Source organism: Mus caroli, chromosome 10 (assembly GCF_900094665.2).
Source record: "Mus caroli chromosome 10, CAROLI_EIJ_v1.1, whole genome shotgun sequence".
Taxonomy (NCBI): Eukaryota; Metazoa; Chordata; class Mammalia; order Rodentia; family Muridae; genus Mus; species Mus caroli.
This window is the reverse complement of record NC_034579.1, coordinates 53,816,374-53,825,257: the sequence shown is the minus strand read 5'-3', so window position 1 is coordinate 53,825,257 and position 8,884 is coordinate 53,816,374. Positions and strand designations below refer to the sequence as shown.

General features: G+C 42.8%; 1 protein-coding gene across 2 annotated transcripts in view; it reads right to left on the bottom strand.

Annotated features, from left to right (window-relative positions):
* Positions 1–7,904, bottom strand: part of P4ha1 (prolyl 4-hydroxylase subunit alpha 1) — a 52,552-nt gene extending 44,648 nt beyond the window's left edge. For both annotated transcript variants that reach the window (XM_021173714.2, XM_021173713.2), the window contains exon 1: positions 7,729–7,904. The gene's annotated coding sequence lies outside the window, so the exon portion shown is untranslated. The remainder of the gene's footprint in view (positions 1–7,728) is intronic.
* Positions 7,905–8,884: the final 980 nt, after the last annotated feature.

Genomic DNA, 8,884 nt, shown 5'->3' with positions numbered 1-8,884 from the left:
TTGCTCAGCTTGCTCTCTTATAGAACCAAGACTACCAGCCCAGAGATGGTCCCACCCACAAGGGGCCTTTCCCCCTTGATCACTAATTGAGAAAAAAATGCCTTACAGCTGGATCTCATGGAGGCATTTCCCCAACTGAAGCTCCTTTCTCTGTGATAACTCCAGCTGTGTCAAGTTGACAGAAAACTAGCCAGTACACTGATGGACAATTTTTTAAAACTTTGACCAAATTTTTAATAAAAAAAATTAAGAATCGCTATTAAATGATGTTGTTCTTTATTTTTGAACTGCACATTTTATTTTAGAGACAGAGTCTTTCTATGTAGTCCTGCTTGTCCTGGAACTCTCTATGTAGACCAGGCTGGTCTCAAACTCAGAGATCTACCTCTGTCTGTCACATTTGGCTGAGACTGCCTTCTTTAAACTATGTAACAGACTTCTTAATTGTTTCAAGCACCTTAGATATATGCAGACATCTCCTACCATGTGTGCTGCCACAAACCTACAATTCAAGTAGTCAAGAGACTAAAACATTAAGATTATGAGTTCTAAGCCAGCCCAAGATATCTATCTATATCTACACACACACACTCACACACACACACACACACACACACACATACACACACACACAATCTTGTCTCAATACGTGTTGAAAAAAAAATCTTATTTCCCAGGACAGAGAGCCTAAAAATGACATTTTGATATTAGAAGCATTCTAAATAAATAAGGCTCATTAACAATGTCTAGTTTATTTGGTGGCCCCTTTAGTAAGAAGGGGGACAAGCAAGGAGTTAAAACATGAGGCTAACAGTAACCAGCACCAAATAATTTTTAAACCAGTCCTTTGGGGGCTGGAGCGAGAATCCAGCAGTTAAGAGCACTAGCTCCTCCTCCAGAGAACGGGGATTGGACTCCCAGACCCAAATGACCACTTGACACCATCTTTAACTCCAGTTCCAGGGGATCCAACACCCTCTCCTTGCCTTCTCAGACATCAAACATATGGTACACAGAGGTACAATCAGGCAAGACCAGACACATGTGATATGAGGGACATGGGGAAAAAAATCCAAGGACTTCGAGAAGTGGAAAAGTGGCCTGAAGATTCTGAGTTTGAGGTCAGCCTAGGCTCTAGATTAAGAGATTCTGTAGCAAGCAAAACAAACAAAAATAAACAAAAACCAGAAACTAACAACAAATCCAACTCTACAGTTCTTTCTCACTCCATGTCAATACAAGTGTACAGCAGGTGGGCTGCCTCTGAAGAGAAGGACATTGTTTGTAAAATAGAATCCTCTGAGGATTAAAGAGGTGAGTTAATGTAAAGCTCTGGGCAGTTGGTGTCACAACTGCTGACTGTTATCACTGTATTTGGGACCAACTTTGCCTTTTAAGGGGTGCAAATAATTCAGAGAACAAGTCATGATCAAGCTTGAGAAACTATTCAGACGATAAAGTCAGGAACTGAGGTAAAGAATCTTACAAAAATTATAACCAGAAAACCAGAAAGATTAGCATCAACAACATTTATTAAAAGTTATTCGCTCTCCAGAGACCTTATAAAAGCTTCCAATGAGCTGTTTATAGAGTCCATTTCTGTAATTATGATGGCTATACATTAAAATATTCACTACTGCTGGGCAGTGGTGGCACACACCCTTAATCCCAGGACAGGGGAGGCAAAGCCAGGTAGATTGCTTAAGTTTGAGGTCAACCAAAACCCAAAACTTGTCCTCTAGGGTTTGGGGACATATTGGCAAAACACACACAAAATATAGTTAAAATTTTTAAAAACTTCAAAGTCACTCTCTTTATGTGACCTTCCACATGCACGCTATGGCACATGCACACATTATGACACAGATGTACACATACCCCCCACCCCCCCACAGTAAATGTAGTGATATTTTTCTCAAGTTTTTAATGTCACTGTAGTGTCATGATGAATCACGATTTTCTAAGCACAGGTGTAGTGATGCTGGAAATTTAGACATACAAAGAGAAGCCATAAAGTACTTCCCTGTAAGAAAACAGCCATAATGTTCAGTAAGATATTTTGGGAGATAATAAACACAGCTTTTATTATATGATACAGTATAATTTTTCTATTTAGTTATTGATATTCATCTTTTATTGTACCTAAATCACAAACTAAGCTTTACTTTAGTTTGTGTGTGTTTATCAAAATATAGTCTATCGCTTGAGGTTTCTGATACCCACTGGGAATCTTTGAAGGCACCTCCTGTGGATGACCGGGGACAACTACATATCATTCTTCTAGTTGATGCATCCATCATACAGTACTTAATAAAGCTTTTCCCCCTCCTTTAAAAGATTGGTGTATTTTTATTCCGTGTGCAGGAGTGTTTTGTTGGTGTATAATATGCATGGAGTACCCTCAGAGGTTAGCACAGGGGCCCTGGATCCACAGATGGTTTTGAGAGTGTATGTGGTGCTGTGAGCCAAACCTGGGTCCTCTGACAGAGCAGCCAGTGGACCCAACAGTCAAGCACCTCTTCAGTCCCAGGCTCAAGGCTTTTTTTTTAAAATGACATATTTATCAACTGTTTATTTTAGGTTCTTTGTGATAGTCCAAAAGGAAAATATTGACTCCATGTTGAAATATCTAGGGGGTTTAACACACTCTGCATACCTGAGAGACAAACTGCTGTTATATACTTTATAGTGCTCCAATATCATCCCCAATACAAAAGATTATGTATTCTCTTATCTCTGGCCACAACCAATTCCATTAGAAAGCAGGCAAGTTAATAGAGAGCAGAAACACTTTCTATCCTCTTAATAAACAGGTTAGCTGGGGCAGTGGTGGCGTACGCCTTTAATCCCAGCACTTGGGAGGCAGAGGCAGGTGGATTTCTGAGTTTGAGGCCAGCCTGGTCTACAAAGTGAGTTCCAGGATAGCCAGGGCTACACAGAGAAACCCTGTCTCAAAAACAAACAAAAAACAAACAAACAGGTTACAGCTTCAAAGTCATCTTCAACGTACACGTCACCAAACTTCCATCTCTCCCAAGGCCATCCTACCGAAAGTGCCTCTGGGTGTTCTGTTTCATTTGAAGTATGCTCTCACTACATAGCCCAGACTGGCCTTAAACTTGTGCTCCCCCTGCCCATCTCTGGAGTGCTGGATTAGCTATCTTAAATTCCTTTTCCTTAGGCCTAACTCTTCTCTTTCTAGCTTTCAGTTTCCTCTTTCCTAACGCCAGTTCTCAAGAGGAGAAAGAGACACACCACGTGTTCTTAAGATCACATGCTCTAGGGCTGGAGAGATGGTTCAGCAATTCAGAGCATCTTTTGTTGCTCCTACCGGAAGACCAGAGTTTGATTCCCAGTGCTCATATGGTAGCTAACAACCCCCAGCAAATTCCATTCTCAAGGCTTCTGACCTCCCTTTTCTGTCCTCTGCAGAGGACAGATGCAGGCAAAACGCCCATACACATACAATAATAATAAATCTTTTAAGAATATTATACATAGTAGAGCAAAAAATAATGAACTCAGTTGCAGAAAAGATGTGAATGATTCCAAATATGTAGTTCCATTCAGAACTTACCCATCCTTACAATGGAGTACATTACCCGCATCAGGTTGGCAGCTGATGGCCCTTTCATGTCCTACTTGTAAGATTCCAAATCCATTAACTAACAAAGTTCTTTTCTTTACCTATTATCTACCCTTGTGTCTTTTGTTATAACAATAGAAAAATAACCAATACAAGGTTGGGCATGGTGGCATATGTCTTTAATCCTAGCATTTGGGAGGCAGACACTGACAGATCTTTCTAAGTTTGAGGGAAGTTCCCGGTCAACCAGGGCTACTCTCCCCTTGCATTTTAAATATTTTAATTCCTTTACATTTTAGTTACTGCTTCAGTCTCACTGGTTTTTTTCCTCTTCACTAACTCTAATACCTGCTTTAAATCCTCTTCCCTGGTGTTCTATGTTGTCATAGAATTCTCCCAGCTGTGATTTTCTTCCTTCAGTACATTTGAATTTTTTTCATTCTTAAAATTGCTATCATTCATTCTTTTGTCACCTTTGATGAAATCCACTAAAGTTTGCATCCTTTGAAATTGAGCTAATAATATTAAACGGAATTTTGTCTGCTGTGTTTTTCAGTGACTAGGCAGACATGGGTAGGCTGACATTTCAGTTCTTTTCAGTGAGAAATCCACCCCCCAATAACTAATTAAGTATAGCTATGAAAAGAAAGCCAATTAAAGTTAACTGCAACCATCCAAGAAAATGAAACTACCACTGAATTACAGTCTTCCCTTCAGACTATTTATAACAACAGCTCAAATATACAATAACAGACGTATCATACTGATTTAGTATTACTGAGAAAACTAAACCACCAAAACACGAACACATTGATAAAAACAGGAAGCAGAAAAAATCTAAGGCAGGATTCATTCTGCTGACAGTTATGTAAGAAGCATGAATCTTTGTACTGTATTTTTAGCCAACACCCAGTCAAATATACTAACAGCCCTCCTGAACATCTAAAGGAAAAGGGATGTATGGAATCTGCTTCGACATTTCCGTGGCCCCTTAAGTGAGAACTGTTTTTAATTCCTTATGTTTTCACTCAGGCATAATATCACTTTGGCTAAAGGAAAACTAATGACAGAATAGCTTCAAGTCTTACAAAAATGTATATAAAAATTATATAAAAACATTTCACTGAATATAAACACTGATTTCACATATATAGACACCTAGTTTATTTTGCTTCTCCTATGTTCATACATTTATACATACGTTTCACAGAATGATTTAATTATAAGATGTTAGAGCTCACCACAAGGCAGACAGACAATATTAACATTAAGGACCATTCCATTCATTTTGCTTCTCTGCATGCTTTTTCACCTTCAGAGGGTTACAATGTTGGGGGAGAGGAGGGACAAGATCTAATATGATATATTGTAACTGACTCACAATAGAGTAGTTCAGCAAGTCCTAAGAACCTATTTTGTTAGAAACACTTTCAGCAATAGCTTAGGAGGGCCACTCTCATACTTGGATGAAATTGATACATATGCTCACTTCAGCTTTCTGAAATAGCCAAGGAAGTCTGTCTCAAGAAGCCTACATAGCCTTCAAGTTTTTAGGGATTCTTATAACAGAGCTCATGAGTGAGGGCATAAATGGTATATAAACTATACAGAAATATTTGTATTTTCTGATTTAGGCCCCCACTCTGCTGTAGACATTCAAGAGATTTCATAGCTTCAAAAATAGACTGAAAAACATTCTGGATCTCACAAATTTATCTAAAAACAATAATTATACCCAGGTTAGTCATTTATTAAAAACAAAGCATTCCTCCCACAGAAATTAAGGCTCATAAGGTTTATAGCTGTCTCTATTCTCTCTACATCCCTAGCATCAAAGCAAATGCTTGAAATTAACCTCTGCATGAAAACCACAGCTTGTCAGTCCATAACTCACTCTGTAGTAACAGAAAATTAGTGTCTCCTCACCAGAGCTACAGTTCTCCTACAACAATGGTGATACACAGGAGAACTAAAGCTTTTCTTTCCTCCTCCTCCTCTTCATCTTCCTCCTCTTCCCCCTCTTCTTTCACTTCCTCCTTGGTTTTTTATTTTGTTTTTGTTGTTTTTGGTTTTTTGAGATTGAGTTCTCTATGTAGCCCTGACTATGCTGAACTCACTCTGTAGACCAGGCTGGCCTTGAACTCACAGAGATCCGATTGCCTCTGCCTTCCAAGTCCCAGGATTAAAGACATGTATGACCACCACTGGCTATAAAGGTTTTTCAATTTTTTTTTCAATATTTATTCGTTACAATTACATGTTGTATCTGGTTTTCACCTATTTTACTAGCTGACTTACAAAGTGACAAAATGCCTAAGCCTTTTATCAAACTCTCAGCTTAATTTCAAAGTAAAAAAATTTCAGCATAACAATGGAAATAGCTTCATCCACCTAAAAGAGAAACAGTAGACCTTTTCTTAGTCTGAAAATCCAAAAGGCATCTGCCCTCAGGAAAAAATTAGACACAATATTCCAAAATCAAACTGTCATGACCTTTTAAAGTAAGGAACAAAAATCTATGCTTCCTACAAAAGGAAAAGATAAAGCTTCTAATTCATATTTAAGGTTCTGAAATGACACTGATGGTCTAAAGTTAAAGAAAATCAGTGGCTGAAGAAAAAAAGAAAGAAATCATGACTATTCCTATTTCAAATCAAGATAAAAATATTCAGAGCATGTTCACTTTTAGCTTCTACTTCCTGCTTAAAAATCTCTTTTCTCCCTAGAAATATGTGTATTTTTTAAGTTTAATTTCCAATGTTCCTGCTATGCAGGAGTAATCTTTTTTATGCGATTATTTTAGGAAAAGACTAGTTCCATTCATAAGCTACATCTAAACCTGAGAAGGGAAACGAGTTTTTTTCCCCCTCAACCTTAAAAAAAAGTTGATGAAAGAACAGCGTTGCCACGTCTCCCCCCTCCCCCACTCACGTAGTGGCTATTCCATCCCTCCAGAGTGCATTCCAAGGAAAAAGTCCAAGAGCCGTGGATCTCGAGTTAAGTCGAACCTGGCAGGTTCCTTTTAATTAAAAAAAAAAAAAAATCATTTCCTAAAAGAGAATCCAGAAGCTTCTCTATCCCTTTCTGTGGAGGCTCTTCCCTATAAACCACGGTGCAATACTCCAAGAGTCCTCATTTTGGATGGTCAGCTGAAGATGTTAGCGTCGAAAGCCTGCCTTTGTACCAAATTCCCACTCTTTAGAAGTGGAATTTAACCGTATTTAACTGTACCATCCTTCCCCACACTGAACATCCATCTGGGACCAATCACAAAATTCAGTTTAAAAGTCTCACACAACCATAGAAGGTTTGGCTAAAATGGACTGACTTGTCGACCCTGCAAGGGGAGGGGAGCGTGAGGGACGAAAAGGGAAAGGGGATCATCAGGGTGAGCCGAACCAGAGGAGGTGGGGAAGAGTGGAAACCGTGAGAGGAGCTGGGGGAGAGAGGGATACAGAGACAGACGCGTGTGTCCTTAAGTGATTCACTGGGATGAAGAGGAAGGAAGAAGCCAGCTTCCCCAACTGTGAATGACAGCAACTTCTCAGCTAAACTTGGCGCCCCGGGCTATGTCTACTTGCTGAGACAGCGCGGAGAAGAGCAACAGACAAGTTCAGTCCTAACTTCTGAGTAGGTCCCACTTCCCAGCTTTACTTTCCAAAAGTGAAAAGGAAAAGAGAAGAAGAGCGATCGAAACGGAGAGCCTCAGCCCCCGACTGCAAGCGCTGCCTGCTTTCTCCACTGCCACATGCTAACCATCTGCGGCTGGGGCGGCCCAGACCCCCGCCCGTCCGCCCTCGCCTTCCCCCGGCTTAGTGGGGAGGACGAGGTACCGCTGCACAAGTCATCAGGGAGGCTGGCTGCCCGGGATGGAACATTCAAGAAGGTCCTAGTGCTGGGGCGGGGCGCAAGTCGCTACTGCCGCTGCTGCCGCTCCGGCCAGAGGCAGGACGGGGGTGGGGGGACGGCGAGGGAAGCTGGGAGAACGCCGGGGCGGCCTGACTTCGGGGGTGCGGGGCCGGGTCCTCTCGGGAAGACCCGGGGGCGGCTGTGGGAAGGGCTGAGTCCCACTCCAGAGCGAGGGGACCCCGGCTGCCCGCGAGGACCCTGCATCCGTCCCCAAGATCGGAGGAGCGCCTCACCTGGATAGCGGGCCGTGAGGAAGGCGACAGCTCGGCTCGGGTCAGTCCTGTCGCCTGCAGTCCCCGCTAGCTAGCTCCCTGACGCCCTCAGCCTGCTGGCAGTGCGACTGGGCAGCAGAGGGAGCCAGGCGTCTCTTTTATATTCCCCTGCCGCGCCGGCGCGCCGGAGAGGGGGCGGCCGCAGCCCTCGCTACGTGCGCTCTGTCACACCAGCTCCCGCGCCACTGCGCAGGCGCATGCTGCGAGCCTCCCACCCACCCGGGAGTCGCCCAGGCCCGGGGTGTTCCAAGCCAAGGCTGGCCCACGCGAGGACGCAGTGCGCCTGCGCAGAGCTCCTGCCACGCCACCGTTCCCGTGGTTACCATGGGGCTTCCCCCACCACCCCCGCCCGGGTTCCTGTAGGATTTAGCGCCTTCATTTCAGGGTCAGCAGCGGGTCTCAGAGCCATCGAAGCCTTCAGGAAGGACAGTTGTGCAAAATTAGGAGAGGTTTATAAGAATTTAGGAAATAAAGTGGGGGTGTGGAGTGGGAAACAAGACGATGCAACCGGGGTGACTGTCGGGGCTGGCTTGGCCCACAGTTGTTTTTGCTTTAATAAGCGTCTTTTTTACACTTTTGAACACGAGGATTTCGCTTAATCTCCCACCCGCATACTTTATGGGTGAATAATAGATGACAATTGAGTGTCATCTGAGGTTAAATCCTAACCCACTCTGTATAAAGTTAGATTTTAACTTCCCTGTATCTTGGGTGCTACATCTGCAAAGAAGGAATACAATATTATCTGTTCCCTAGGCCCTAGGCTTGCTGTGAGGAACGAGACAATGAATGAAAAAGCACTTACTTAGCACATGCCTAGGATTCAGGAAGAGCATGGGAACATATAATGGGGCCGGGGAGGAGGTGTACCAGGATGTTGGGTTTTGAGCATTTACCTAGCATGGAAAAAAAAAGGCCTTAGATTTTATTACCTAGCCTCAAACAAACCAGCACAGAAACAAGCATCAACAACAGTAAGTCTGGAGATGTGGTACACATAGCTAAGATTTCAGTTCCCAGCACCGTGCTGGGTGGTGGCTCACAACGTCCTGAAATCCCAGGTCGGGCAGATCCAACAACTCTGGGCTTCCAAGAACACCAGTATTTAACCACACAA